Source organism: Hirundo rustica, chromosome 4 (assembly GCF_015227805.2).
Source record: "Hirundo rustica isolate bHirRus1 chromosome 4, bHirRus1.pri.v3, whole genome shotgun sequence".
Taxonomy (NCBI): domain Eukaryota; kingdom Metazoa; phylum Chordata; class Aves; order Passeriformes; family Hirundinidae; genus Hirundo; species Hirundo rustica.
Window position 1 is genome coordinate 20,202,494 of NC_053453.1, and position 23,810 is coordinate 20,226,303.

At 43.3% G+C, this 23,810-nt stretch overlaps 1 protein-coding gene across 5 annotated transcripts in view; it reads right to left on the reverse strand.

Moving 5' to 3' along the window:
* Positions 1 to 23,261, reverse strand: part of PLXNB2 (plexin B2) — a 255,615-nt gene extending 232,354 nt beyond the window's left edge. Inside the window, exons 1-2 of one of the 5 annotated variants that reach the window (XM_040061705.2) lie at positions 16,760 to 16,829; positions 13,575 to 13,677 (exon numbers count right to left, since the gene is read on the reverse strand). The gene's annotated coding sequence lies outside the window, so the exon portion shown is untranslated. Of the gene's footprint in view, positions 1 to 39; positions 161 to 13,574; positions 13,678 to 16,759; positions 16,830 to 22,784; positions 22,887 to 23,168 lie in introns of those variants that run through there. The other 4 variants (XM_040061703.2, XM_040061707.2, XM_040061706.2 and 1 more) reach the window with 4 other exon arrangements.
* Positions 23,262 to 23,810: the final 549 nt, after the last annotated feature.

Consider the following 23,810-nt stretch of genomic DNA (forward strand, 5'->3'; position numbering starts at 1 on the left):
ATCAGCAGCTCACTTGCTTTGGGGGCTGAGGGTGCTCACCAGTGTGTGAAGGTGCTGAAGGAAAGAAAGAAACAGCAGCACTGCCGTGTGGTTCTTCAAAAGAAATGCTGTAGCAGTCGGCAAATTCAGGCCTTGTCTAAACTCAAACAGCTTCTCTAGGCAGTCTAGAATTTCCTTTGAAGTATATCTCTACGAGCACATATGGTCCTGGAGCACATCCACACATTCACCAGAAGGGAATGAGAGTGGGTGGAATACATAAGACTATCCCTAGGAAAGGGAGAAGGAAGAGAGAGAATAAAAATTCTGGCATAAACAAACAGTTGCTATTTCTGGCCCTCCTGGTACCCCCTCGTCAAGTCCAATGCCACTCTGCAAGATGGCTTGTTCAACTTAAGGGACAAACAGAGAATTAAAAGCGCAAGACCATGCACTTTTACAGCCCAATTATGGCCACTTACAAACATACTGTAAATCTATTCACTGCTTAACACACCAGGTACATCCAGCAAATGCATTTGCTCAGTGTGTACTCAATGTTGCTTGATATTCTCCATGTATCTTGAGTGTGCACATTCAAGCAATAAAAAAATTAAGCAAAGCAAGTCTGGATTAGAGTCAGTCCACAATAGCAGGGAAAAAAGAGTAATTATTGACAGTGGCTTGGTTGAGCTTACAAAAGCTTAATGGAAAAAGATTTTTCCGTAATTGCCATCTCTAACCTTTTATCCAAGCTCAGTGGGTACATTACCTAAGTCAGCAGGAAGTTTAGCCACTCCACATGAAAATAATAACATTTATGGGCTGACCCATAGCCCATAGCTTTTAAAACAAGACCTATGAAGAAGTTTCTGTTCTTCCATCAAGGAACAGTGCATACCACACTTAGTTGCTTAAAACAAAACAAAACAATCCCCCCACTCCTCCGGGCAGCTTTAGTCCCTGAAGACTGAGCCTCCCTCTTTAGCATACTCAAGAGGAAATTAACCGCACATACTAATTTAAGGAACTAAAACAAGCATCTCAAGAGCAGTGCATTCCATCTGCTGACCTGTCAGTACCTTGTGGGGCAGCAGCTTCCACATCATTCCTCTTCCCTCACCCAAGTACCCTGAGAAGCGCTCCATGACCCAAATCGGGAGCTTCCCTGCTGGCCTCGGCACACCTACCCCTGCGTTTGCAGGCTCATTTCTCTGTCCCATCCATTCACCACCCGAAGAACAGATCTTGCAGATGTTGAAAGGATGTGTTCCAAGTCTGGGAGCCTATGAAGTGGACCAGCATGCCAAATAAGAGCTTTCAGCCTGGCCTTGTATTTATTATACAGAGAACAAGATAAACTAGTTTAACTAATGCTAACCCAGTTCTTTCCATTTTACAGTGGAAAGAACCAAAACAGATATGAGAAGTTAAAATACACTCCTGAAGTGATACTTCTCATCTGTTTTGAAGTGGCAAGCATTAAATATTTGAGTAACTGTGCTAAAATTCTAGGTGATGACCGAACAGAGCAAAAACAGGTCAGCAACTTGACTTAATAAAATTGTGTTGAAAACCATTAACAGGAATACAGCACACATGCTTTATAACATGGTACTTTTCAGTGTCATAGAGTAAGAAGAGAACAAGAAAAGTCGAGGGGAGGATAAACGAGGCTGGCTGGGAATTGATTGCCACCTCTGAAATTTTAGTGGAACAGTTGGAACAAGAAGCTGACTGCAGCTGAACTGAAAAATCACTATCTGTAGCTGGATTACTCATCTACTGTTAAACCAAATTAAAGTGTTCTTCCCACAGGCAAAGCTGAAGACTTCAGAAAAGCCGTAATTTATAACTCAGCAAAGTTTAGAGGAAAGCTCTGCTAAACCAAAATGAATTTTGTACTTAATGGGCGGGAAAACAAAGGACAGATGGAACTTCGTGTTTCTTGGTACAACAGTAAATACTACACAGCACGCAGGATGCCACAGAGCCAAGAAGCTGATGAGCTGTGTTAAAGAAGAGTTCACCTTACTCAGGTCCCAGCCTTCCTTGCTCTGCGAATCACCCTTTCAAGATGATACATGGTAGCAGAAGCAGAATAGAAATAGATTTTGAGCAAACCAGGCCCCTATTGCAACCGACATTAGGAAGCACTATCAATACAGTTCGAATAGGCGATCCTCCTTAACCTATTTCATAATTAGGTAGCAAACTCATTTACAGGAAGTGCAAAGAGCGAGCATGCAAGGCACAGAAAAGCACCACAGTATTTCTGTCCAATTTGTTTTGCAGGAGTGATCATGCCTTGGATGGAAGCCTGTTTCTAACAATTTATTTTTCATGTCTGGACAAGGCAATATAACTTCTTCACAATTTAATCTCTTTGCTAATAGACTTAGCCGTTATAGCTGAAATACTCAAGCTTAACAATAAGGCTAAAATACCCAGAATACTTAAATCCAAGAAATGTGTTTGCTGGCTTCAGTTCAGGACAAGTAGAAGCAATCAGCTAAGGCACTGCGGGCTGGGGAGCCACAGCAGCCCCTGCCAAGAGGTTACATTGGGCTCTACACGACTGACTACAGAACGGCTCTGAGCAAAGCACAAAAACCGTCCACAAAAAGTCTTGAATTGCCAGCAAAGCTCCTCCAAAGGACCGGGAAGCACCTGGGCCCCCCGACAGCTCGCCTGGGCTCCTTGGGTCGGCACTACCCTAAAATTACAGGGACGCTGGCCAACATCCCCCCCCATCATTGCCCGTCACGTTTCCCCTGCGGTCGTTTCGTTCTGCTTTCAAGCTGCAGTTCAGTGAACAGGCTGCAATTTACCTCTTCACCCTCACCCTCAAATTTGTTTGGATAAACAGGCTCTCCTTTGTTCCGGACTGCTACTACATTTACACATTGTATTGTAAATCAGCCGGTAGGAAGCAAGGCAGGCCCTTGAATGAAGACACTAGCTCTTCTGTTCACAGCAAAATTAAACAAGAGGCGCAGAACCCCATTTATAACCCCAGTCTGGAAACAATTGGGTTTTAAAAGGTGAGAGGTTTTAAAAAGTTTACTAAACAAACCTATCCAGTTACAGAGTCTACAGTCAGCTCACAAACAAGTTCAAGGCTGTGTAAGTCACCAAAACTGTTATTTCTTAAGAGAACTCTCAACAATTAAAAAGCTTGCTTTCTTGCTGTTTCAAGGGCCCAAGAATTATTGGCAAGTGATTTACTTTTTACTGAGTACACAACTAGGGAGAAATTAGTCACAGAGGAAGGGAATGAACTGTTCACCACGTCTATTAAAGACAAGAGACCTAAATAGCATCCAGAAGTTGCAGGATAAACACCAGGAAAAACTTGACAGTAATAACAGTTTAGCAGAGGAGTGACAGCTACCAAGTCTTCTCCTTTAGAGAAGGATGTTTAATGAATGGCTTAACAACAGCTGATTCTCTGCCTTATGACAGAGTATGGACTCTATCAGAATACAGCTTCTTCAAATCCCTCCTCAAATCTATTTTCCATTATTTTAAATGTTCTTTTAAATAAACTGAGTTTGCTGAGACGTCTCCCATGGGTTGAAGAGTCTGCAAAAAAAGAGATCAAAACTAACCATTACTTATAGCTGCCCAGGTTTCCTAGGAAGCTATCAGCTCAGTCACAAAACTGAGTTTGTATTCAGAATAATATATTTTAAAAAAATAAAATAATAAAAAAAACACAACTGGCTGATCCAAGGGCCAAGAATAAATTGCATTTGATGCTGTCTTCAGTCCAGAATTGAGGCCCTGTGATGGGATCCTACAGAGAAACTTCAGCTGGACCTAAGTAAGATGTCATTCACTGCTGCAGACAGCCCTGCACCCTTCAAAAAAATCAGATTTTTAAATCAAGTTTAAAAAAATAAATCCCAAGTCTGAAACATAGCTTGAGTGCCAACAATATTTTTATTCCTTTGATTACTTTAAGGGAGAGAGGGAGAGAAACATGATCGGTTGGGGTTTAAATTTTTTTTTGCCCTGATTACAGGAAGCATGTTACAATAAGAAGCGTTCTACAACTCCTTTTGGTACATTCTACCATTAATAGTACAACAAACTGCCACCTTCCAGCAGTTTCAGATCAAAACCAAAATTCAGGAGGGCATACCTCCATTTGGTGCTTTGGAAGCCAGGGCATCACTCTCCATGTTGTAATTGTGCCATGAATGGCCAAAAAGCACTTGCCAAGCAAGATGAAGGGAAGCTCAGCCTCGTCTTTGCCACCAGCCCAGCAACATTGCCCAAGCACAAGAGCCGTGACTGAGCTCACTGCACAAGCTGCTGCCCTCGGACACAAAAACCAAAAACATCTGATAGAGTTGTGAGCATGGCAACTTCCTTTTGAGACTCCTGTGCTGCTGGCTCCCATTGGAGTGAGGCCTGCCCTGTCCTCTGTCATTAAAGGAGGCAGCGTGGCACTCCTGCAGCTGCTGGGAGCACTGGGCACACGCACCACAACCACACCCTTCTCCCAAGCAGTGCAAGGCTGCCAGAGGACCACACTGGGTTGACACAATGCCTCCCACAAGCTGAATTCAACCCCAGGCCCCAAACAGCTTTGTGCCTTGTCCCATGTTTCCAGCCCTGCTAAATGATCTGCCTTTTATCCAACTTCTCCCTATGACTAGCAGAATAATTGTCATCGGAGTGCTTCAGCTGCCACCAAGATTCGCTTGAAGCACGACCTGAGCTTTGACCCACCCGCCTCCCTCTCCTAAGCTGCCCTTCCCTCTAGGATCAGTGTTTCACGAGGGACTCTTCAGTTTCACCCCTTTCACCTGAAAATGACACAAATCATGGAGGGAGCACCTCATGGGACAAGCAACATGGTCACCTGAAGCTGGGGCCCTTTCTGCCCTGAATCAACAGAGGTGTATGGAAATGGTGTTCCAGGGAGGGAAGAGAAGCCAACAATCCAAAGCACGCAAAGTCTGCAAACCCTGTAATTTGTGCCCTAAAGAGAGATTACAGCCCATCTGTCCCAGATGAAGTACAATAGAATTCAGAGTGATTTGTGTTCCACCTCCTCACCTCCCCCGGCCCCCTGTTTGGCCATAAATAACTAAAGCAAATACATACAGCCATGTCCCTAACTTGTTGAAGTAATCTGCTCCTTTGTCACAGCTGCAACCCTTGTGAAGGCATAGACACTGCCCTTGGGAAATCACAGGTTCTCCAAAATCATCTCCTGGAAGCTGGAATGGCACAGGCTTTTCCAATGGTTTGGTCTGAACCTGGACCAAACCTGGTGGACTCCAAGTGCTCCATCATCAAGATTTACTTTCCTGCTTGGAGATAATGCCACTGAAACATGTGTAAAAACAAATACATTTACTTTAATGTTAAGTCCTTGCACTAAGTATTGAAGTGACACCACCAGATTAAAGGGACCGTAATATATTTTTTTAATACCCCATTTTAAACTCAGATTATTAGCCATGAAAGAGCTTTTAATCTCTTTGACTGAGGTGTGTCACACCTGTCTGTCCTTCATTTCTGCCTCATTTTTGCTCCAGACAAATAACACCAAGGTCCACCTGGGATTTTACTAAGCTCTGCTCCAAAGCAAGCAGTGGAGAAGGTTGAGGGAACGTGCATGTCACCTGCATGTCACCCACACAGCCCAGGGCTGGAACAACACACGCCCACGGCCTCCCCAGACACATGGTGAAGGAACGGTGCGGGGCAGATGTTGGGAACATGCTGCCATCCCGACAGCAGCGCCAGCCCAGCCTTCCACTGCTGGATCACAGACACCAGCTGCTCTTCTGGCAGGCACCCGGGAACGGCTGCTCACTGCCAGCACAGGATGGAAATAGGTATTTAAACGTTATAACGATAAACAACTCACCCTGTCACTTCTCATTTTAATAATTTCTTACTCTGACAAGCAGGGGCAAGTTTGGCCAAAATACTACTACTAGGAATCACAGAATTGTTAGTGTTGGAAGGGACTTCTGGAGATCATCTAGTTCAATCCCCGCCAAGACAGGGCCACCAGAAGCACGTTACACATGAACACATCCAGGTGGGTCGTGAATGCCTCCTGAGAGGGAGACTCCACAGCCTCCCTGGGCAGCCTGTTTTGGTGCTCTGCCATCCTCAGTGGGTGGCAGTGGTTTTACATTCTTCTTTCTCATATTGAGATGAACTTCTTGTGTTCTAAGAAAATCATATGAGCCTTAAACAAAGAAAAAGTGCCCAAAAGCTCTCATTGTTCGTTGTGGTGCAGACAGACAATAAGAAGCTAGAGGAAGCTTTTTTGTCTTATCTGTCTTTGACTACAGGGCAAGTAAATACAAAAGCAAAATCATTTAGCAGAACACCCTCAAAATCAAAAGAAACAAACATCCCCCAACAATATCCATCCAAAGGCATGAAAAAATAAATCGGTTCTTTTTCTGTTCCTAGAGGCAGGCAAGAAGAAATTGTAGCCTACCCTGGAAGTGCTGCAAGTGGGAACTGCCAGAAGACAGGACAATAGAGACATGGCACCCTCGATGTCACTGTCTCAGCCCTGTGCCCAACAAGTTCCTTCAACTACTCTGGGTCTTGGTTTCCACATCTGCAGACTGGGGATAATAACAGGTCTTTACATCACAGGGGTGTTACAAAGATCAATTAGTTAATGTCTGAAAAGCGCTTTGAAGATATAGCAGGTGGTGAGTATTATTATGCAAATAACACAATTTAAGAAAATCACAAGTGCTGGATTAATACTAATCCCTTTGATATTTAAAAGACAGCGTTTTTTTTCATATTTTAAAGCAGTGAACGTTTATGCTATAGCTTTTTATGGCTCCTGTAACCACAATTTTTAACCTTTTCTTCTCAGAGAGCTCCATACATAAAACTCCTCTGCAGACATCTTCACAAAATCCAATCTTGACTCAAAGCTAGTAGTGGAAGAAATTATGCATGTTGATGAACTGGATAACTAGATTCTATGCAGGAATATTTCTCAGAGGATAGAATGTCACAGGCCTAACTTACTGTAACAAACACTGCAGAGTCTTTCAGTTTCAGGGCTTTTTTTGGGAAGCACACTAATTTCACGCATAGAGGCATTTGTAAAACAATATAGCTGCTATTTAATTATGCCATTTTATGTGGTGGAAAAAAGTGGAGGAAAAAATGAAGCTATGGTTCATTCACTTCTTCCAAGGCTGGATATCTGAATTTTTTAAAAAAAAAAAAAAAAAAAAAAAAAAAAGAGTCTAATGACCTCATTTGGTGGATTCACAGGAGATCAGGCATTGCAATTTTTCCACCAACTTCCAGCAAGTGGTTGCACAACCACTTCTCCTTTAGGTGGGATGCAGGGGGTGGAGTGGACAGCCACAAGCCAGCCCAGGAACACAGCTTTCCTGATAGCTTGTCACTCACCATGAAAGAGAAACACAAGTCAAAAAGAGAGCCAAGGCAGGATCAGAGCAAAGAGCCTGAGGTGAGCAGCAACGTTGGAAACCAAGGTGTGAGCACAGCCAAGACTAGGTGTCCCTCTGGTTTTCAGTTGCCCTTGCCAGACCTCACTGAAAGCAAGACATGCTGCCCAGTGCTTGAAACCTCCCCATGCTTCCAGGACTTACACTGCCACGTTCCCATTCTGTGAGGAAGTCTGTTTCTTGTCTCCTGCACTGTAAAATTTAGTGCAAACCAGCTGGTGCATTTTGTCTAGGAATCTGGAAAATATTGCTCTGATTAAAATCAGCTTAATATTAACCCTCTCTGGAATGCAGGCCTGAAATTGATATAAATGAAATAAGATCAGATATTAATATTCTGTACAGCTGGTTCCTCAAGCTGTGCTGTAGTGTCAAGTCAAATCTTTCCCCAAACCAACACACAAAATACAAACACAGCATGGCAGGTAGCATGCACATATGAGGAGGCAGAAGGAGCATTTAAAAACTTTAGAGCTTTTTGCAGCTCTAGGCAGCCATGCCTCCCTTCCTGCCCCATCTCCTGCAGCAGCAATATTAATAGCTATTCAATACAGTAATAGAATGCTAGCTGTACCCTTAGTTGTTGGGGCTTTTTTAATCTCCAGGTCAATATTAAAAGCATTTGGATGCTCTTTAGGAGGGAGGAATGATTTTGCACTCCAGGAACAGTGAAGCATCTGCAGCACTCCTTAGGAATGCAAGCAAAGGATTTCCTTCACATGTCTCTGCTCATGACTGATGTGGTAATACTTTATTTTAACTGGACCCAGTAGTACAGATTCACAATTCAATTTTGTTGCATAAATTGCACTCTGTATAACATCTGTGTAATCTTGTTAGTTGAATTTATACAATTTATGTACAAAATAGATCCAAAACACCACCTGAGGGTCACTCTGCAGAAAGAGACCCTGGAGGGTCTCTGAACAAAGTTGTTTGGACACATGGTTTTTACTCCTGGATATGCAGGCCTGGGGAATAAATCTGCAGTTCTGATCCTGGGCAAGTGAGTAACAGACCCATCTTCCACTTTGCTCTCCTGCAAAATGGCAGTCACCTCATTTCCTTAAAGAGATCTAATAATAGACCTCTCCATTGAAGAACAACTCCCAAGTGGGAAGATGAGTCAGCATGATGCTTCCTCCACCTTCACAGAGTAGAAAGTCAATTTCTCTCTCAAGAGTACCCCTTTCTCAAGAGTGCCCTGCAGGTAGCTCGAGGTTTGGTGTACTCCATCTCCACACCTCCAGTTAATTCACCTTCTCGATTGTTTTGAGTTTCTCAACAGCTTACTTGAAGAAAGCAATCTGATTTTCTTGTAATCTGCTATGCATTTTGAAGTACACAGGTTAATCTTATTTAAGTAGGCCATGGGTATTTATAGCTAAACTTAGAAACAAGAAAAATATTCCAGCATTCTCAAACTTTCATATGTGCAGCCTCACACCACAAAGGGAAAAACCTAACTTAGATGACACCAAGCTTTTTCATCTCCTCTTCAAACAGCCAAATAATATGAAGCTCCTGCAAGGATTGCTCCCAGCAGTCAACCTTCCCATCACTCAGCAATCTGTTGCCAGGTTTCTCCAGATGAAAAGATGAAAACTATACTATCCCCTCTATACTTAACATGCACAGTCTGAAGAAAAAAAGCAAGGCTATTGTAACTGTGACAGAGAAGGAGATAAGACAATGCCTTCTGTCGGCCCACAGAGCAAGAGGAAAGACATTCAATCAGCCACGCAACACCAAAAATGACAAAATCTGGATTCCTATGTGGTTTGTTGATCTTTGCACCAGGTAGAGCCAGGAAGGTCCAGTCTCTCCCACTGGCTACTGCTGCCTTTTCCTTCCCAGGAGACGGGCAGAGAATGGGAATGGGTATGTACTGAAGAGAAGTTTACTCTGAGGATTTGTAGTTCATAAACAAAGCTTCTGGGCTGACAATCTCCTGGCTTTGGTACAATTTGCATCACATTTGTAATTGTATTATCTGGACAGCTTTAACCTCATTAAGGATTCACAGGTAAAAAGCAGATGCTGAATCAAATCTTATAAAGCAACGTGTGCTCTAAAGCGGCTCCACTAAGCAGAAGCTAATTCAACACCTTCTCTCTTTTTGGTTTGTAAAGAGGATATTCATAGCTTCACTCAGGAAAAGAAATATATATGTCAACTGAGGTAAGGTTTATTTGAACTAGAGAGCAAAAAAAAATGTGTGGTTTGGGATGTTTGAGTTTATGCTGCATTAAAGCTATTTAAAAAGAAATTATTTCAGGAACACATCATCCTTACCTTGTGGCTAACATATAAATATAAATGACTTTAAAAAATTTACTCAAATAGTAATAGTTCCTCTCCCCCCAGTAAATATAAGAGCTTAGCATTAAATCTATATTAAAAGAAAAAAAATCTTCTCATATATTCTAGGCACTACAAATACAGCCAAACCCTTGCAGCTGAGTTCGCTGCTCTGCTTTTGGCACAAGTACAAATGAAATACTCCAGAAGACAGATATGTTACATTCTTTCAGGTGTTTTGAGTTAACATTTATGGAACTCAAGGAATTTCTAAGAAAAAACCCCGCCATCTTCAGCGAATTTTATAACCTTCAGTTGGGAAACATGAAGGGAAAGTTTCCATAAGACAGAGCATACTTTTCTTTAAAAACCTTCGATAGTAACCATAAAATATATTATACATATTGTATATAATACATTCAATTTTATATATATACATATTTTAACAGGGATCCTGTTTCTGAAAATGAGTGGAGCACACTCCATGCGCAGAGCTACTTTTATGAAGTGGATAGAAGTGTGTGAAGGAGTACCACTATGGATTATTATGATACTGCCCTTTGAGTCATGCCAAGGGAATAAAATTGATAATGAAGGTTCTTCTTTTGGGACCAGGAGGGCTCCAGCTTCCTACTTGTGCTCCCACATGCATGAGCATGAAATTGAAGTTGTGTTTGTGCTCATGGCGTCAGATTATAACTCACTCGTTGATTTGAATTCCTGCAGGCCTTGTACTCTTGGGACCTGCCCTATCTCTTTTGGAGAAGATCACATAATGTTTTTTCCACTTCACAGCCTCACCATCACCTTGTAGCTAAGCTTCACAGTTGATAACCTTAAGTCTAGTTTTCACATTTAACAAATTTTTTTATAGCTCAATTTGTAAAGACTGTTCAATACCTAGGATGGAGGTAAATATATTAAGCATTAACCATTTATTTGTCAACTTTTTCAAGGTCACATTTTTAATAGCTGCCTAGACTTTTCTCCTTCTAATAAACACACCAAAATGGCATCTGCATATTCTGTTACAGGTATCGTACCCTGTAACTGCTGTATACCCACCATTACAGCATCCAGAGTCACAGTTTCCAAATTAAACCTATAAACAACATGGTGGCACTGGAAAATCTTTCTAAGCTCCCTCCAAAAGCCTACCAGAGGTAAGACTCTTCCCTGTATTTAGAAGAAGTCTGCTTCAAAGTTATTTTTTCATATGTGAAGAAAATTCTTTTAGCCCATCCTAGGTATTTTGGTTTTCTTTCTCTGCTGCAAGCAATAAAACACTTTTATGTTCAATATATGAATAGTAGAGATTTTTTTAAAGCCTACCAATTTACAAGGTTTTCCTGAAGCTTGTAAAATATGAATGATCTGTGCAATGGCTCCATACATTAAAATGCAACTTGGGCATGCCAGTTCTCCATCTCTCCCTTTATTCCTTACTTAAAGGGCTAGGAACCATCCTGGGATGCCTTGCACTAGGAGGGAGAGCACATAACTAATTTCTTAACTGCTCTGTTTACTTTGCATACCTTGTGGGCAAAAATTGGCAAGAAAGGACTGGAAGCTGTTTGCTTTGAAATTATCACCCCATTTACAAGATTCAAGAGTAAAGTCTTTTAAACTGAGGTAAGAGGGAAAAGGAAGTGGCTGTGCATGGTCGATGCTTCAGGAGAGTGCTAGCTGTGTACTGGAGGTCATCAGCTGAGAAAGAAACCAACAGACACCAAAACAACTTCCTCACAAAGGGAACAGGGACACGATATTTAGAGCACCCAGAGAGAATAAGCTACACAGGAGCATGGTTGCTATTGAACGCACGAACTCAACACTCTGTTTGCAAAAGCTTCTTCTTCCCTGACTAATAGGGCCACCCAGGATGGGACCGGCAGGAAGGGAAGAGAGCTACAGACACAGGCGGGGCTTGATTACACAAAGAACTTGGCAACAAAATTACTTTAAGCAGGTCCTGATTTTTTTTTTTTTTTTCCTTTTTTTTTTCTTTTTCTTTTTCTTTCCCCCTCTTTTTTCGGGGCGGGGTGTGGGGTGTGGGGGTTGCCTTCCAGTTTCTCAGTCCAACACTGCAAATTATCTTGTGTTTGCATGGCCATACTGTTAAACACAGCAGAGATGATTCTATCTAGTCCATAACACAGCTCCACAAAAGTCATGGTAGCACAACCAAGCAGGTACCGGCCAGTAATGGCAGGAACTACTTACAGCAGAGCTGCAACTGAGGATTTCGTATCATTGAATGATGGTCTGTGCCTGCTGCTAACCCACTTGGAACAAAAATGCTCCCTCCTGCCAAGCCATCTCACGGATACAGAGAGCACGATGTGAAAGTGCTTTGTTCAGGCCAGGAAATCTGGGGATGCAAGGTTTGCTTTTGCATAGAGGCTTTTGGGACAGCAACATGGGATAATTTAAGAGAACTAGCAGGTCCCCATCCTTTCTGGTCAGGAAGGAATGCTGCAGCATCTACTCGCCCTACTTATACTTGACAAAAATACCACTAAAATATACTTTTCATCTACAGATTTCCCAAAATTCCCCAAAGTGAATCAATGAAAAAAAAAAAAAAAAACCCAACAAAAAAACAAACTCAAAACAACAAAACCAACACCCACCCACACCCCCCTCCTCCCCAACAAAACAAAACACACCACAAAATCACAGAGAAAATAAATTACTTGCTAAAGACAGCAACAAAACCACCATGCTGAAGTCCACAGTCAAGAAACCTACAGCACTCCACTGCATGAAGTGGATTGCATGGATGGCAGTCAGGACATAGAACCTACACACAAAGCAGCCCAGACTTCTGGTATGCCAGTAAATACGCCAGTTTCATCTGACTGATGCCACTGAATCATTAGCATGGTGTTGGAGCATCTCAGGTTGGGGCAGAGACCTGTCTATCCATAGCAAGTCATTACACATGAAAGGTCTGATAAAATAGAAAAATCTCTAAAAGGGAAGGGAAAGGAAGCAAGTATGTAGCCATTTCTGGCCGCGAGTTGATAAATACCTTCTTTTTCCAGCAAGCTAAGTAAAAGCATAAAGTAACTATTCAGTGCTGCCTCATTCATAAACTCCTAACTTCCAAAGTTGCTAAACCCTCTTCTGATATCAGAGTTCCTGTTCAAGTATAATTCAAGTAGATTAATTAAGCCACAGACAACAGAAAACGCAGTCTGCCTCTTCAAATTATCAGTAGGAGAAAATAGCATTAAGAGTTTAGTTTCAAGAATGCTGTTTACATTTACTCATTTTACAGGCATCAGGATCAAAATTAAGAGAGAATAACTAATTGCTACAACTGTGAAAAGTAAATAGGCATTTAAATTTGAACAGTGGCAACAAGCAAAAGTTAGCACAAGTGAAGTGGAAAGTGCTACTCTGAGCAATTGAGATACTATGTTTCGATAACTAAGTCGACATGGAGGTGATTCACACCCACCCTAAGTTGCTTAATGTCGTTTTACACTACAGATCCTGGAGATACTAAGCTATGCATAAAAATCCTTATTGAATCAGACAATATCCAGGACAATTAGATAGTAATTACACGTATTTTCATTTTCATGCCAGATTATTACAATAAATTTGAGGCCATAATATTGCAATCTAAACCCTAAAGCACGTATATCCCGCACAGACGTTTCTCATCTCAGAGCACCAAGCCAAGTGCACTGCAGTGCTCTACACAAGAAACTACTCCTTCTCAAGCAAGCAGCACAACACTTTGGAAGAAGAAATGGAGATTAAAACAAAACCCTGAGCCCAAATGAGTTCTTAGCCCACCTGAGCAGCACAAGCTTTGCTAGTGAAAGAGACTTCTTGGGGCTCAGGCTTCTGTGCAAATAGTGTCTGGGATGAAGAGCCTTTTGACGTGTACTTGCTCCTGCTGGAAGAGACACAGAACGGATGCTTCAGAGAACGCAGAAGACAAGGGACTAGGCAATGTGCACAGTCAAACAAAGAGCTTGCCCAGGGAGTCCATGGGCATCCTAAGCGAGGAATCACTTTGGAGCTGGCATCTCAAGATGTTGCAGAAAGTTCCTCATTTTCATCTTTATAAATGCAAAAGGGGTAAGAGTAAGGATGGTGAAAGCTACTGATTTTGCATCACATTGAAGACTTTTTCAGCAACTGAAGGCTAAAAGATGTGACATAAGCAACAGATATCAAATCATTGGGATTTTTAAAAACAGGACATCAAATCATATAGGACAAATACGTAAAAATTAGTTAACTTTAAGATCTCAGAAAAGCTGTCATTAGTGAGTAGCATCACAGTGCAACTGTAATGCTTCTTTTGCAGTTAAAAAATACTGGAATTATGCTCAATATTACCTAAGTGTTTTATTAGCTACCTGGAAAAAAGCAAGTCCTTTATGGTAAAATTAGGAGATTACATGGTTTAGTGACATGAGAAAGAAAAACAGAAGGCAAATCACAGTGTTAACACAATTACTCGTCAAGTTGTGCTCATTCCAACCAAAACAATCTTGTCTGAATGCACATATATATATTCAGTAATAAGGGATGCAGTTAAGGTTTGCAGATCAGAGGACTGTGACCTCTGAAGCAAGGAAAGAAAAAGGGATGAGGTCAACACAACCTCACAGCTAAGCATCACATTCAGAGCTTCTGTTGTTATTAGAAGGGCTGATATGGCTCCTGGGTTCAAAGATATGAGACTGAATAGAAATAATGACTGGGGTAGCATGGGGCATGCACTAAAGAGTGACACTGAAATACTGTGCACAGTTCCATGGCTGGTGGTCAAAAAGAGATGCTGAAAATTATAGAATATGCAAAGTAGAGCTACAAAAGCTATTAGCATGTGTGGGGGTTAAAAAGCATTATGTATAATCAGATTTAAAGATTCAGTCCTTCTTGATAAGCCACCCAGACAACTGACAGCTTACTTGATCATCTTTAAAGGAAAAAAAATATTATCAGCAACAAAAAGTCTTTAATACAGCTGCAAGAAAATTTAAAAGGGATGAACAGATGCAATTCAAGAGCATAGAAGGCTCTTGTTAAAAACAAGATGAAATTCTGAAAGAGCAAAACCTAATAGGAACAACATTCTTAAAGACAGAGTTGTTTTTTCCCAGAATTTTCAAGATAAGATATGCCGTAGTCCCAGAATTTGTTTGGCCCATGAGCAATAGCCAAGTGAGATGTTCAAACAGTTGTGGGATCTGACAGTTCCACTGACCTTAAACTCTAGATGACAATCTCAAAATCCTCCCCCCGCCCAAAAAAAAAAAACCCAAACCAAAAGAAAAGCTCTTAATCAAATAATAATAATAATAAAAAAAAAACCACAAGGATATTGTCCTGCATTTTCATCAATGCTACCGAATAATGAATTAAATGCACAATGGACTGTGAAATGCTTTCAGATCATCCCCCAGTTAAATGTCAAACCAAGAAGCCATCTGTTAATAAACAGAGACATCACCTCTCTGGAGTTTTATCCAACCTGCTAATACATAAGCTCATACCACCACTTAGGACTCTGGATTGCCAAGGCAAATGAAGTCTTTTGGTTTCCATCTCAACAGCAGAAGATGAAAACACCTCGACCACACAGCACAGATATAATCCGAGTCATGAAGCCAGCTTTGTGGCTGCAGAGTTACAGACTCTTTAAAAACTTCTTAAAAGTATTTGCAAATACATTTTCTGCCTGTGTAAAGGTCTTTCAGACAAAACCCTTGCCATTTGACATATGTGGGGGAAAAAACATCCTCAAAGTCACCCACTTCAGTTGTTTTTTTAGTTTTGTAACTTCTACCCATATGGGAGATGTGCACATCATAACCACAACTGCAGTTTACATGAGGTGTTACTCAGTTAATGAGGGAAACGTTCCAGTTGCTGATGATGCGTGTCAAAACTGCACAGAAAAAAAATTCACAGCTTTTAAACTACTTAATCACACAAGACTGGAAATAGAAGAAGTCAAACTACTGCTTTTATTGCCCTACAATTCAACAGGCCCAACATTAAGTTCATTGCCATTTGTCTCATACTGATTAAATGAAGATAGCATGTAAGTTCAACACACACTGTGACAACACACTAAGGAAGGCCAAATCAATGTTCTTCTGATATATTTAAGAAAGTTGTTGCATATTTTGGACTTTCAGCTGCAATAAGCATAATCAGATCCATTAAAGAGAAACTAGCTAGTACAAGCTGAAGGAAATCATACCCTTCTACTATTAACAATTACAAGTGCCACGTGTCTTCAGGAAAGAAGAAGCTCTTATTTGCTTTGAAGGCCTAGTTCAAACCCCAGCAAAAGATTACTAACTTGTCTTGATTCAGGATGGTAAACTTCACCTTGTATTTCAGTTGGACCCTTTTTACCAAATCAATGTGGTTTATATTTTCTGCCCTCTGCTTTCTCCCTTTGGTTGAATACATTTGGCCAATAACAATTTTCCTACAGGGCAAACATTGGTTAAAAAACTGGTCCTTCATAAATGCTAAACAGTGATGCCAATAGGAATGTAAGAGCTAAATCTTCTTTATATACAACTCTTAGACGTCAGAAAGAGATACTATCTCTTCTTAAACTATCTAGAAGATAAACAAGAGCCCTGGGGGAAAAGATGTGAGGAGTTCACTCCTCAAATTTTTACATATTTAAAACAGTCAGTAAGTATAGACAGAACATCAAGCTTTATGCATCCCTTCTCTGAGACACAGAGCTATCACATTAATAATTCCTCTAGATACAGCAAGATTAGCATCAGCTTTATGAAAGCTTCCTTCAGTCCAAGTCAACATGCAGACCTAATCCAGTTTAACTAGAAATATGCTGGTCAGGTCTGTTCAGCAATTAGCATGAACATACCTTGTTATAAAAAAGTAAGTTCTGGAACAATTCAGTTTAAGTGCTAAACAACACTTCATGGATTTTTATTTAAAATCATGTTGTTCACAGGCAGTTTCCAAGTACCTACTCTGGAAGAGTGGTTCTGATGGGTCTACTTGAAGGTCCAACACAGAATTAGGACATCTTAGGGGAAAAGTTTTTCTACAGCTTCCTGGAGAGAATTACATCTGCAACATAAAGATAACTGTGATTGCCAAGTAATAACAAAGCCACTCACTGCAATTAAGTAAATCATAGAATCAGAGAAAGGTTTGGGTTGGAAGGATCTCAAAAATCATCTCATTCCAGCACGCCTGGATACCTTCCCCTAGACTAAGGTTGCTCAAAGCCTCATCCAACCTGGCCTTAAACATCTCCAGGGATGGGGCACTCACTCACTCACAGCTTCCCTGAGTAACCTGTTGCAGTGCCTCACCATGTTCACACTAAGGATTTTTTTCCTAACAGCAAATCTAACCTACTCTCTTTCAATCTGAAACCATCCCTCCTTGTCCTGTCACTACACACTTTTGTAAATACTCTTGTCCTATCTTTCCTGTAAGTTCCCTTCAGGTACTGAAAAGCCAGTCAGACCATCCTGAAGCCTTCTCTTTTCTGGGCAGAACGCCCCTAACCCTCTCAGCCTGTCTTCATAGGAGGTGCTTCAAGCCCATTCATCATCTTCATGGCCCTCCTTCTTATGTTGCTGCCAACCTGCTGGCCAGGCTTCTTTGATGCAACTCAGGATGCAGTTGGCGAGTGTGCATTGCTGGGTCACGTTGACTTTCTTGTTAACCAGCAGCCCCCAAGTTCTCCTCCTTGGGGCTGGTCTCAGTTCATTCTCTACTCAGCCTGTACTTGTGTTTGGGATTTCCCCAAGCCAGGGGCAGGACCCTGCACTTGGCCTTGCTGAACTTCATGAGGTTTGCACAGACCCACCTCTCAAGCCTGTCCATGTTTTTCAGGATGGATTTGCTTCTCTCCAGCATGTCACTGCACCCCAGAGCTTGGTGCCACTGGCAAACTTGCTGAGGGTGCACTCAATCCCACTATCCATGTCACTGACAAAGATGTTAAAAAGTGCTGGTTTCAATACTGATCCCTGAGGAACACCACTGGTCTCCACTTGGACATCATGACATTCACTGCAACTCTTTGAGTACAACCATCCAGCCAATTCCTTATCTGCTGAGCAGTCCATCTATGAAATCCATGTCTCTCCAGTTTAGACAACTATACCATGTGGGACAATGTCAAACTCTTTGCACAAATCCAGGTAGATGACACTAGTTGCTCTTCCTTTATCTACCAACACTATAACCAGGGCTATAGAAGGCTATCAAATTTGTCAGGCACAGTTTGCCCATGTTGAAGCCATTTTGCCTGTCACAAACCACCTCCTTCTTTTCCATGTGTTTCCACATAGCTCCCAGGAGGATCTGGGCCATGATCTGGCTGAGCCCAGAGGTAAGTCAGGAAGACTGATTGATTTCACTTTTTACTTGTGGCCTTGAAGTAGTGATACCAGATAACAAGAAAAGAAGTGAAACATTAGGAATAAGGTTTTAATTGGATAACTAACTTCTGGAAGACACACTTTGATTGAATAAATCAAAACTACTAAATTCACTTGTTTTCGGGATCGCAAAATTTTATGGCACGTCAAAAGTGAAACTACAAAGGCAGAAACTTGGGAGCTAACTGCAAAGGCTAGTTGGAAGGTTGAGCAAGGTCGGAAGTGTTTCAGAAGGTGCCAGGTGGACTCTGTTCCCTGACGAGTACTGAGGCTGACGAGCCTGGGGAACTCGACGTGGTGCTAATCATCAATCTGTGCTGGCGCCAGCTCCCAGAAGCTGAATTCCAAAGAGAAACCAAGCGTCCCAGCAAGCACGTGGCTGGTGACCACGGCTCTGCTGACACATTCCTGGGGGCAAACTCTGTCCTGCGTTATGGCAGGGTCAAGCTGAGCAGTTGACCATCACATTGACGCCAAGATTTTTTTTAATAATTGGTAGTAACATTTATTAAGCACAGACACTTTTAGACATTACAAGTAAGTCTTCCCTCAACCACCTGAGATGGAAACTCAGAGAGATCCGAAAGTTATATATTTCCAGAGATTCAACTGCGGAGACAGAAACAGAAATACTTGATTTTAACAGATAAATAAATTACTATCTACCCAAAGAAAGTAAGCCCCAGGTCCACAAGATCCCCTGAACAGCTTTCCACCTCCGAGGTGTCTGTCTGGTTGCCCCAGGGCTTGGGCAAGCACATGTCCTCTCCCTCCTCTATGTGTCCTCTGCTGCCTCCACAGGCATGGACTCTATGGCCTCTTTTTGTAGCCAGATTTGAGCACTTTTTATAGACAGTTAGAGAGCTTTTTGCAGCGTTAAGCCACTGATGGCTAAATAAAATGTCTATTTGCAACTCCTTACTTCTACATGTGTTTGATCAATTAAAAAGTAATAAGCTAAACCCCTTACAATCCAAATACTGGGTTTTGTTACAACAGACACCCCCTCAATCACTTACTCAGGCTATGTGATTTTATTTTATTTTCAACAACTGACCAATGTCAAATCCAAGTTAAACTCAAACAAAACTCTTTAAGTACTACTCCATTAATCCTAGTTACCTCAAGCCTTATTACAGCTAAGAATACTCTTTTGCTTGTTTGTTTGTTTTTTTCCCTAGTATTAACCATTTAAATAGACCCTCCACTATAAGCTGAGCTTTACAATTTCCTATGGTGCATAAGACAACCTGCAAGAAAAGCCAAAATAAATATCCACTACTGAATTGAACAAAAAAAAGTAAAAGTGAAGAAGTAGGAGGAATACTACATCAAGGTTGTTTGTTTACTTAATTTCATCATAATTATTTAGACTCTCATCTCACTAATAGCTGTGCAGGTGCTAACTTTACTTCAAGAAGGACCTAGAGTTTTTGTTTGCATAAATCAAGTACATTTAATCAAGTGCACATTAGCTCATCAACACATTTGATCTGATGAGAAATTGCATAAGTGACAATGCCAAGCTATTTTGGTGAATATTCATGATATCTCTGCGGAACAGGCTGACTGGAGGAGAGTGAGAACAAAATGACAGTAAAAGAATGGTGGCAATTACTTTTCTAGCAGTTAATGTTGTCATTAACTGCTTGCTGGCAAGAGCTTAAAGTTGCAAACCCCAATTTAAGCTTGTTACCTTAATTTCACTACTATAATTCAATATTCTGAATGTGACACCAGTGTAACAAACATCTTCATTCAGTGCTTCATACAATAAATAATTCTAAAGTATTATGAAAATTTCCAAATTATAGCCAATACAAAAATATAAATGTTTAATATTACATCTTCATAAAAATAAATAAATAAATGTGCAAATCTTTTTCTCAAAACTGAGCCAGAAACCAAACCCATTTGCAACAATTAAGTGGGATTTTTATTCTTAACAGGCATTCACAAAGAGATCTCCCTTCAAAATGTAATTTGTTCTTAGTGGTCTTCTGCATACAAGGCAAACAACTCCCAGTTTTGTAAAGCTATAGAAAGCCTTTATCCAACTTCCAACATCATCTGTAGAAAATTCAGGCAGAGTAATGCTGTGCCCTTAGTGAGGATATTTTACATAGCAGGTTCTCAAGTCAGATGAAAAAAACAAGACTTAAATAAAAGAACAAAAAAACTTGGATCACTTTCTGATTCCTAGAAGGGATGAAGGAGGAGAGGAAGAGAGGGCTGTTCAGGTGCACTGTCTGCTACATCCTTATGAAACTCAGAACCTTGTGTGCTGCTGACCAACCTACCAAGGAAGTCACACATCCTCTCCTTGTGCTGAGCTGCCTCCCTGCTACCACTGCCCACCAAGTTCTGGTACGAGGTACTTCACTGGACTCACATCTGCCATTTCAGAAGAATTTAGATGCTTATGGACTATGGTTCACAACTGCAGCTCAATTCACTGACCACAACTGTTTGCTTTGTCCCTCTGTACCAACAGAAGGATATACAGGAGATTCATGCTATCAGGCTTCACAACATCACACACTAGCATGATCAACCATAAAATACACTTTACATTCATACGCCCTGTCTGTAAACTCTGGCAGATTCAAAGCTCAATAGAAAATAACCCTGAATGGCAAAGGGACATAATGAACAGCTGAATGCTTCAGCTTCTGGAGCATAAGTCAGAGTCACAAATGTAATTATTGTGCTATCCTTCCCATGTTGTTGACTATCCAGGAGTATCAAAGAAGCCTGGTTATCAACACTGTTGTAACAGACTATCACAAACAGCCAAAGCTTCAGTTGCACATTTTGGGCTTTCATGTTACTACAAAATACAGTATCATGTTTTGATGGGTTGACTGGAGCTTCTTTCAATAATCTCAGATGATTTGAACAACTCTTGGTACCAGAAGCCACCATTCAAACTCCTTTCCCAAACACTGACACCATTTAGTTTCTGTATTTGTTTAAGTCATATATTTTAAGAAAGACTATTTTCTACACCATAGGCAATCAGACTAGGCTTTAGATCAACGAGTATTCTAGGTAAGGAGGACAAGCCACGCTAGGCTTGGAAGTAGATTTCCTTCCTCCCTTTTGTTTTGGCTGGAAGTATGTTCTATTCTGGTACATCAGTTGCAGGCAGCAGCCCCCATACCCAAGTGGGCTGGATCTGTCTCACAACCTGAGAGGCAGGCAGGGCACTAAGCATCAACCCAACATGCATGTATAATCTCATTCCCTAGTGAACAGTGAACAGGTCTCCCAACGGATTTGCCTATAGCATGGTACACAACCCCACTCCTTCAAGACCAGTTGCACATTTCAAGCTTTGGGGAAGGAAAAAAAAAAAAAAAAAAAATCAGCCCAAATTTAGAGTTGATGTCTTATGAAAAGATCTGTAAAGAACACTGAAGTCGATCCTAGGTACATACCAGGAGCTTATTACTTAACCAACCTTTGCTTCCTCCCAGATTCCATTGTAATGAGAACATAAACAGTAAAATAAGCATATATCTCCCTCGAATAAACTGCCTATTCAGAGTACCCTCTGGTGTTCAATAAGCTCATCATCACATTCAAGGTAACAGCCTTCGTTACAAAAGCTTAAGTTCCCTCACGAGCAACTTATCATTTGATGACGAGCTCAGCGACGGGGACAGGACCATAGTGTTGTAACTCGTGGACAAAAGCAATGCTATTTTCCATCAGATTTCAGAAGTGATAAACTTACACTTCCTCCTTTGTGTATTTAACCGAGTGCCTGATTAACCCCAAGAGGACCCGAAGTGTTAAAGACCACTTCTGCCGCCCGGTGTCACCAAGACCCACGCAAGTCTCGGAGGTGGCTAAGTCACAAATTACAGGTACAGCCCATCTGAACGCGGCACGCAAAGATGTTCTGCACCTCCCGAATAACTATGCCTTGAGTCACAAGCCTTTCCAGCCTCGCACTCCCATTCGCCTGCACGGAACATGAGCAAAGTACAGCGTATCTAATTAACAGCTTGGAAAGAAAGTTTAAAGCTGCCTCTGCAAAGAGACAAAACGCGTTTGCAGGGAAATCCCAAACGAGTTCCCGAGTCGGCGGTGCGCAGGCGGAGCGCGGGATGGGCGCCGGGCCAGTGCCAGCCGCGACACCGGGGCTGCTGACCCCGGCCGCTTCGGGTTTGCGAAACTCCCGGGAAGAGCAGCCAGCCTCCCCCAGCGGGGCGGAGGGAGCTCGCCGGACACCGGCGCTCCCCGGCTGCCGGTCGGGAGGAGCCGACTCCCCGCGCCTCCCCCCACCCCCCTCCCCGCCCTGCACGGCGGCTGAGAAAGGCGCTCCGAGTCCAGAGCCGCCGCCCGGGAGCCCCTTAACCAAAACCATCTGGTCACGGGCGGCGCGGTAGAAAGCCCCGCTCTGCCCCGGCCCTCGCCGCCTTCCCCCGGCCCTGGCCTCGCAGCCGAGGAGGAGAGAAGCTGCTCTACCCACAACTCAGCAGCTCCCGAGCTGGGGGAGACAGGGGGAAGTCGCCGCGGAATCCGCCTTCCCCCCTCCCCTCCGCGCCCCATCCCGCGGAGCGCGGCGGCAGGGCTGGGGCTGCGTTACCTTCAACAGGTGCAGGCGCCGGAGGGAGGGAGCCCGCGGGCACGGACCGTCCGAGTTGCCCGAGCGGGAGCGGCGGCCCCGGCAGCCCGGGGTGGGTGGCGGTGGGCTGGACAGAGGCGCTACGGCAGCCCCCGGCGGCCGCCCATGCTCCCGGCCGGCCCCGCCGCCGCCGGAGTCAGTGCGAAGGCGGCAGCGGCTGCGGCCACCTCCGAGAGGAAGGACGAGAGCGGCGGGGAGAGAGGGAGGGGGAGGCAGAGAGATAGAAGAGAGAGAAAACGCCCCGAGAGAAATAATCATCACATGGCGGTCAGGATCCGCCGCCGCCCCCCGACAGCCAGAGCCTACGCTTGGGAGCCGGGGAAAAGCTGCGAGGAGGGGACACACCTGTAGGCGCAGCACATATCCGCTGTGAGCACAATGCGAGACAGGAAACTGAAAAAAACAGCCCAGGGAAGGAGAGAGGCTCCCGTTCGTCCCTCCTTCCCTCCCTCCCTTTCTCCCTCCCTCCCTCTGTCCGTCCTCCTCCTCCTCTCTCCACCCCCTGCCCCCGGTCAGGATCTGCTCGCAGCGCTGTCTCATGCGGCGAGATCCAGGCAGAGGGCTGGGAGGCGGCAGGAGCCGTACTTTCTCCCCGTTTTCCTTTCCCTGTCTCCGCTTTGTTCTGCCCGCCAGCCAGGCAGAGCCGGCTCGGCGAAGCGGGGCCGCCCGCGGGGCCGAGTGCTCGCCGAGAACCGCCGGGGCACCGGGCCGGGCCGGGGGCAGCTCCAGCGCTGGGGACAGCGAGCCCCAGCCGCCCGTGGGCCCTTGGGGTGAACAGCGGGGAGCGGCGGGACTGCCGGGGGCTGCCTCGGGGCGGCCTCTGCCCGCGGCCGGGCTCGGCGCTTGGCCTCCGCGGCGCTCTCCAGCGAGGCGGTGGTACCGCTGGGAGAGGCTCTACCTGCTGGTCTGTGCCTAATGGCCTTGGGGTACGCGTCGTATCCCTCTGGTGTTCTGGGGACGCTCCTGAACTTGAAGGAACAGTGTAAT